This window comes from Ictalurus punctatus, chromosome 28, assembly GCF_001660625.3.
Source record: "Ictalurus punctatus breed USDA103 chromosome 28, Coco_2.0, whole genome shotgun sequence".
Taxonomy (NCBI): domain Eukaryota; kingdom Metazoa; phylum Chordata; class Actinopteri; order Siluriformes; family Ictaluridae; genus Ictalurus; species Ictalurus punctatus.
In genome coordinates, this window is record NC_030443.2 from 11944551 (window position 1) to 11950826 (window position 6276).

Below are 6276 nucleotides of genomic sequence, written 5' to 3' on the forward strand. Positions count from 1 at the left end.
GAGAGAAAAACCATAACATAAGATGATTACACATTTTTACGCAAGTTTATGAACTGATACAACATTCAGGAAAGAAATTGTAAAGACCTGTAAATAGCACAGACATAAAAACCGGATAATATATAAGACTCCTCGTATCCATCCAGAGAAACAGTTAGTACCAAATAAATAGCGCTTTCTGTAGGTAGAATTTGACTCCTGTTTTAAAAAAACAAACAAACAAAAAAAAAACTTAAACAGAATGGTTAATTTCCCCTTTCCTCCCCTGCAGCAGCTTCTCATGTAGTGTTCATCAATTCTTTTACAGGTCACATTGAGGGAGATGTGTAGCAATGACAAGGGCCTTCCCCACCACTCGTAGATTTTCATTGTCTATGAGCCTCACATTGACAAACTAGAAATAAACAAGCCAGAAAGGTGTGTTCTTTATTGGCATGTAGTATTTGAGGGAGGGTTTGATGGAAGAGAGGGTAGTTGGCGCTACTGATGTTCAGCATGTCATGTCATGGTTGGACACTTAGGGACATTGAAGTAAAATTAATTGATGGGAAAAGATTCTTTCTGAAACAATCAATGATCCGTTGGATTGGTTTTAACTTTAGGGGTGGGACTGGGACTGGGGGCATGTCCCTGCTTTGGCTGTAGAAAAGTTCTACTCAACAAGCCTGCACCTGTGCTTGGTTCTGCGGTGAGTTTTCAGCGGTGGGACAGCTGACGAGGAAACCCATCAGATGTGATAACCTGCATGTTTAAGCTCATAGGTTTTAATTTGTCCCTTTTTTTTTTTTTTTTTTTTTTTTTTTTTTTTTTTTTTCTTCCTCAAAAGTGCCTCCGATTGAAATTGCTTGGCTTGTTGCACCTCCTGCATTGGATCTGGAGCTAAAAACGAGAGTTATTGAGAAATCTCTCTGTGCTCCTTCAGGCTCGTTTCGATGTGTGATGATTTTTTTTCTTTTTTAATCCTTTGTACCAGCAGTAATGGATTATTAAAGATAATTTGGTGTAGCAATAATGGCCCCTTTGCCCAGCTGTGTGTAGTGTGTCCTATTTCCCCCATGATGTATGAAGTTTTAATATTGGGATAAAATTTAGAAGCAGGTAAACATTTATGCATAAACTTTTGCCCATCGTTTGAGAGAATTCCTTTGCAGAGCTTTGTTTTTCTTTTGTGTGTCGTCTCTGATAGGATTCGGTAAGCATGCTTTAACTGTAGGTTTCTCACAAGCAGATTCTTGGATTTTGTTCAGAGGGGGGGGGGGGTGTGTGTGTGTGTGTGTGTGTGTGTGTGTGTGTGTTCGAGTGTTGCAGAGAATATGTTTCACCATCCTGCTACTCCCCACAATCCTTTATTCTCCGTTAATTTTATTACGGCTCCGACAGACTACTGCAGTTCTCTTGCCTAATGTACAAAGACAAAATACTGATGTATATTTTTCATGTTATGGAAGTTGTCTCCTCCTCTAGTGAATTCTTCTAAAATATAATTTTTTTTTTCAATACTTGTGGTTTTCCTGTATTTGTCTATTAATTGTTACATTTTGCGTACTGCTTCACATTAGGACTTAACAAATATCACCAGAAAAAAATTAATGAGTTGGTCAGTAGTCGTAGTGATTATGGAGAAAATGCTCCTGAATGGTGATTTTTAATTTATATATATTTATATATAAATATAAAATATAAAATTATACACACTAAATTAAATACAGAATCCCAATGTGTGTTACACTCCAAAAACAAATCTAGTGAATCTGAGTAAGCGTAAATTGCTCCTTACATCAAGGGTTGTCGAACTATTTGTAAACAATGACTGGCTTAATTTAAGCCTTAATTAGGTCAAGCACTTTACACTTGAAGCAATCAGTTCATAAAAGAGCCCAATAGTTTATGATGCATTATATGGACAGAAGTGTGTGGACACTTGACCATTGCATCCATATGTGCTTGTTGGACATGCCATTTCAAACTTGGTCGCTGCATTACTCATAATATCCTCCATTCTTCTGGGAAGGCTTTCCACTAGGTTTTGGAGTGTGGCTGTGGAGAGTTGTACTCATTCAGCCACAAGTGCATTAGTGAGGTCAGCCACTGATGTCAGGTGAAAAGGCCTGGTGTGCAGTTGGCATCCCAATTTATCCCAAAGGTGTTCAGAGGGGTTGATGTCAGGACTCTGTGAAGGTTACTCTGGTTTTTCCACACAAACAGTGGCAAATCATGTGTTTATATAACAGGTGTGGGCCCTTTTAGTGCCTGTGAATTCTAATGCTACAATTGAGTGCTTCCAACTTTGACAACAGTTTGGGGAAAGGCCCATGTGACAGTCAGGTGTCTACATACTTTTGGCCTTGTAGTGTAAATTTTGATCATGACTACAGTGGGTTGGGATTTTCCCACGCTGTATCAAGAGTTGAAGAAAAAAACCATTGACCCCTGGCTATGCTTCATGCACCCCTGTGGATACCAGGACAACAGTTTGTGAACCATGGCCTTACACCATGGATTCCAGTTCATACGGCAAAACACATCACAACACTTGGAAGACATTTTTTTTTAATAAAACATGATGTACTGTATATTGTTACCTTGGTATTACACTTCTATGTAATTTAAGATAGAATGGCAGATAGCTAATAGTGTGAGCAAATAAGTATTGTCGAATACAAAAACTGACTTCAATAAAACCTAAGAAAATATTTAGGAGGGAAAATTAAATATTCAGTCCAAAACTATATTAATGTTTAGTTGGTAAGTGTAAGTGATTGAGGAGTTGGTCAGTGTGAAAATTTAAGATTCAATCACCATATAATGGAGCATTATAGGATGAAATAATGGCTTCTATACCTCGTGTAGCGTGTGTGTAATGCCTTAAGCCTTTACACAGTGGGCAGGAAATTTAAGATAATATGCACAATTGAGTGTAAAAGTTTGCCGTTGGCCCACTCAATCTCCACACCTGATTTAAAAACGGTAGTATATGATCTCTCTTAGAATTATGAGAGATGTCAGGAATAGATGTCCCTGAGGATCTAAAAGCTGCTTTGAGGATACAGTGAGATTGGAGGTAGTTACAAGCTCAAATGGAAGTTATTCAAAAAGCGTGGTACAGATATTTGGAACTGAATTTATATTTTTCCCATTAAATATTTTAACACTACATGACTGTTACTTAGTTTGTTATTTCATTAATAATTGACATTAAATGGAATATATCCTGAAAGTATGCACATTTTTTTGCACTCAACTGTCATGTCTCCCCAATTGTGCTTTCAAAGTGAGCTCACCATTCAGTACCCTACTATCTAAAATAAAGAAATTTTAAGTAAGGTAATATAAAAATACTGCTAAGTGCTGTAGAGGTTTTATTCATCATTTATTATTATGCCCCTGTTTACAAAGTGACGTCCATAAAGACGTGGTTTGCCAAGGTTGGAGTGGAAGAACTCGCCTTATAGAGTATGTAAATGCGATATCAGTGGGACACAAATGACGTGACAGTGATGGAATCGCGCCTAAGCCTGGTCACTTTAAATGGATGGGTTTAAACTTTATCAACTTAAAACAGATATTTAAACAACATCTTAAACCAAACTGTAAATGGAATGAAACTGAGAAAGGTGATATGACTCCTGGCAAAAATAATGGAATTAGCACACTTGGAGGATGCTCATCCAATTTTTTTACTTTATAGCAAATAAACAAATTGCAGATATGACACACAATTTTTGTTTAATAGCTATACTTTCTGGCTTTATGAAACATACCTCAAACAAATTCAATTCAATTGTTTTAAATAATGGCATATTTTTTTCCAGGTCAAGTAGAGGAAAAAAAAAATCACAATTAGTATTTTGTTTCTCCTCCTCTGGCTTTTATGAGTTCTTTGAGGCATGGACTTCACTAATGAAAAACAATATTCTCCCTCAAGCTGATTCCAAGTTAGAGGCTTTCAATTGGATTGAGATCCAGACTGTTTGCTGGCCATTTCATTGAGTTGATATGCCTTTCCTGAAGAAACGCTTTTACACTCTTTGCTCTGTGGTAAGATGCATTATAATACTGAACAATGACTTCATCACCAAACCTAATTTCTATTGATGGATTGAGAAAAGTGTCCAAAATTTCAACGTACACCTGTGCATTGACTGTTGAGGTCTCCCCTGGTTCTTTACCTGACATGCAACCCCATATCATAAATGAATGGGTGGAATGGGATTGTTTTCTTCAGGCAGTCATCTTGATATGTTTCGTTAGAACGGCACCAGACAAAAGTTCCAGCATCATCTCCTTAGCCAGTGCAGATTCATGATTCATCATTATCACTTTCCTCCAATCATCCACACTCCATGGGTGCTTCTCTTTCGCCCACTGTAACCTTGATTTCATCTGTTCAGGCGTTAGTGCTGGTTTTCGTTTATTTTTTCTATATGTAAATCCCATTTCATTCGTCCGATTTCTTATAGTTCTGTCACAAACATTGATTCCGGTTTCTGCTCATTTGTTTTTCATATGTTTTGTTGTGCATTTTCTATTTTTGAGTTTTCTATCCTGATGCTTTGATGTCGTTCTTGGTCTACCCGTAAATTTTCCTTTTATAATCCTCCCATTTTGTTTATACTTGCACCAAGTATTTGTATTTGCACAGTATTTGTATTAGAAGGTGATTCCCTGATTTTTTGGAATAATTTTTGACCACTCTGAAAGCACGCACATTTCTCTGAGAATCCAAGATAAATTCACCTTTGATCAAATTTACATAAATTCTATATTTTTTGATGTTTTAGATACAAACAAAAGTCTAAAAAGACTAAATACAAACTTGTATTTAGGGTTCTACAGGTTTTAATTTTGTTTTTGAAATTTTTGAGATTTTCATAAAGGGTTCTGTTTTCCCAATTGTTATTATTTTAAACGTTAAGGTTCTGATTTTTATAATATCTGAAATCTTATCCTTAGCAATTTCAAAACAGGGAAAAAACATAGGCAAATATGTAACTGTATTAAATACACCACAGATTTTTTTGTATTTTTATTTATTTGACATGGATATACTTCAAAATCTTTTTCTCAGCTTCCATACTCCATATGTACCTGGCTAGGGTTCCAAGAGTGAATTAAATATTTTAATAGCCCCAGTAAATAAATATTATTCAATATATTTTCCTCATCTGCCTAATATTCTACAACCCAAATTCCGAAAAAGTTGGGACAGAATGGAAACTTAAAAAAAAAAAAGAGTACCTGTGCTATATTGAAAACACATTAACACATTATTTATAACACAAGGTTTTACCTTGTGAATTTTATATATATATATATATATATATATATATATATATATATATATATATATATATATATATATAAAATGATTATAATATATATAATCAGCTAATTAACTCAAAACACCTGCAAAGGTTTCCTGAGGCTTTAATCTCCCAGTCTGGTTCGGTACACACAACCACAATCATGGGGAAGATGGAAGTAAATGTTGCATTTCATTTGGAAATCAAGGTTCCAGAGTCTGGAGGAAGAGTGGAGAGGAACAGAATCAAGTTGCTTGAAGTCCAGTGTGAAGTTTCCACAGTCATCGATGATTTGGGGGCCATGTCATCTGAAGGTGATGGTCCACTGTGTTTTCTCAAGTCGAGAGTCAATGCAGCATCTACCAGGAGATTTTAGAGCACTTCATGCTTCTATCTGCTGAGAAGCTTTATGGAGATGCTGATTTCCTTTTCCAGCACGACTTTGCACCTGCCCACAGTGCCAAAACTACTAGTAACTGGTTTGCTGACCATGGTATTACTGTGCTTGATTGGCCAGCCACCTCGCCTGACCTGAACCCCATAAAGAATCTACGAGAGAAAACAGACCCAACAATACAGAAGAGCTGAAGGCCGCTATCAAAGCAACCTGGGCTTCCAGAACACCTCAGCAGTGCCACATGATGATTGCCTCCATGCCATGCCGCATTGATGCAGTAATTCATGCAAAAAGGTTAAAGCCTCAACCGAGTATTGAGTGCATAAATTAACAGGTCATGGTGGCTTAGTGGTTAGCATGTTCGCCTCACACCTCCAGGGTTGGGGGTTTGATTCCCACTGTGGCACTGTGTGTATGGAGTTTGCATGTTTTTCCCATGCTGTGGGGGTTTCCTCCCCAGTCCAAAGACATGCATGGTATTGGCACCCTGTCCAGGGTGTACCCTGCCTTGTGCCCGATGCTCCCTGGATAGGCTCCAGGTTCCCTGTGACCTTGAAAAGGATAAGCGGTAGAAGA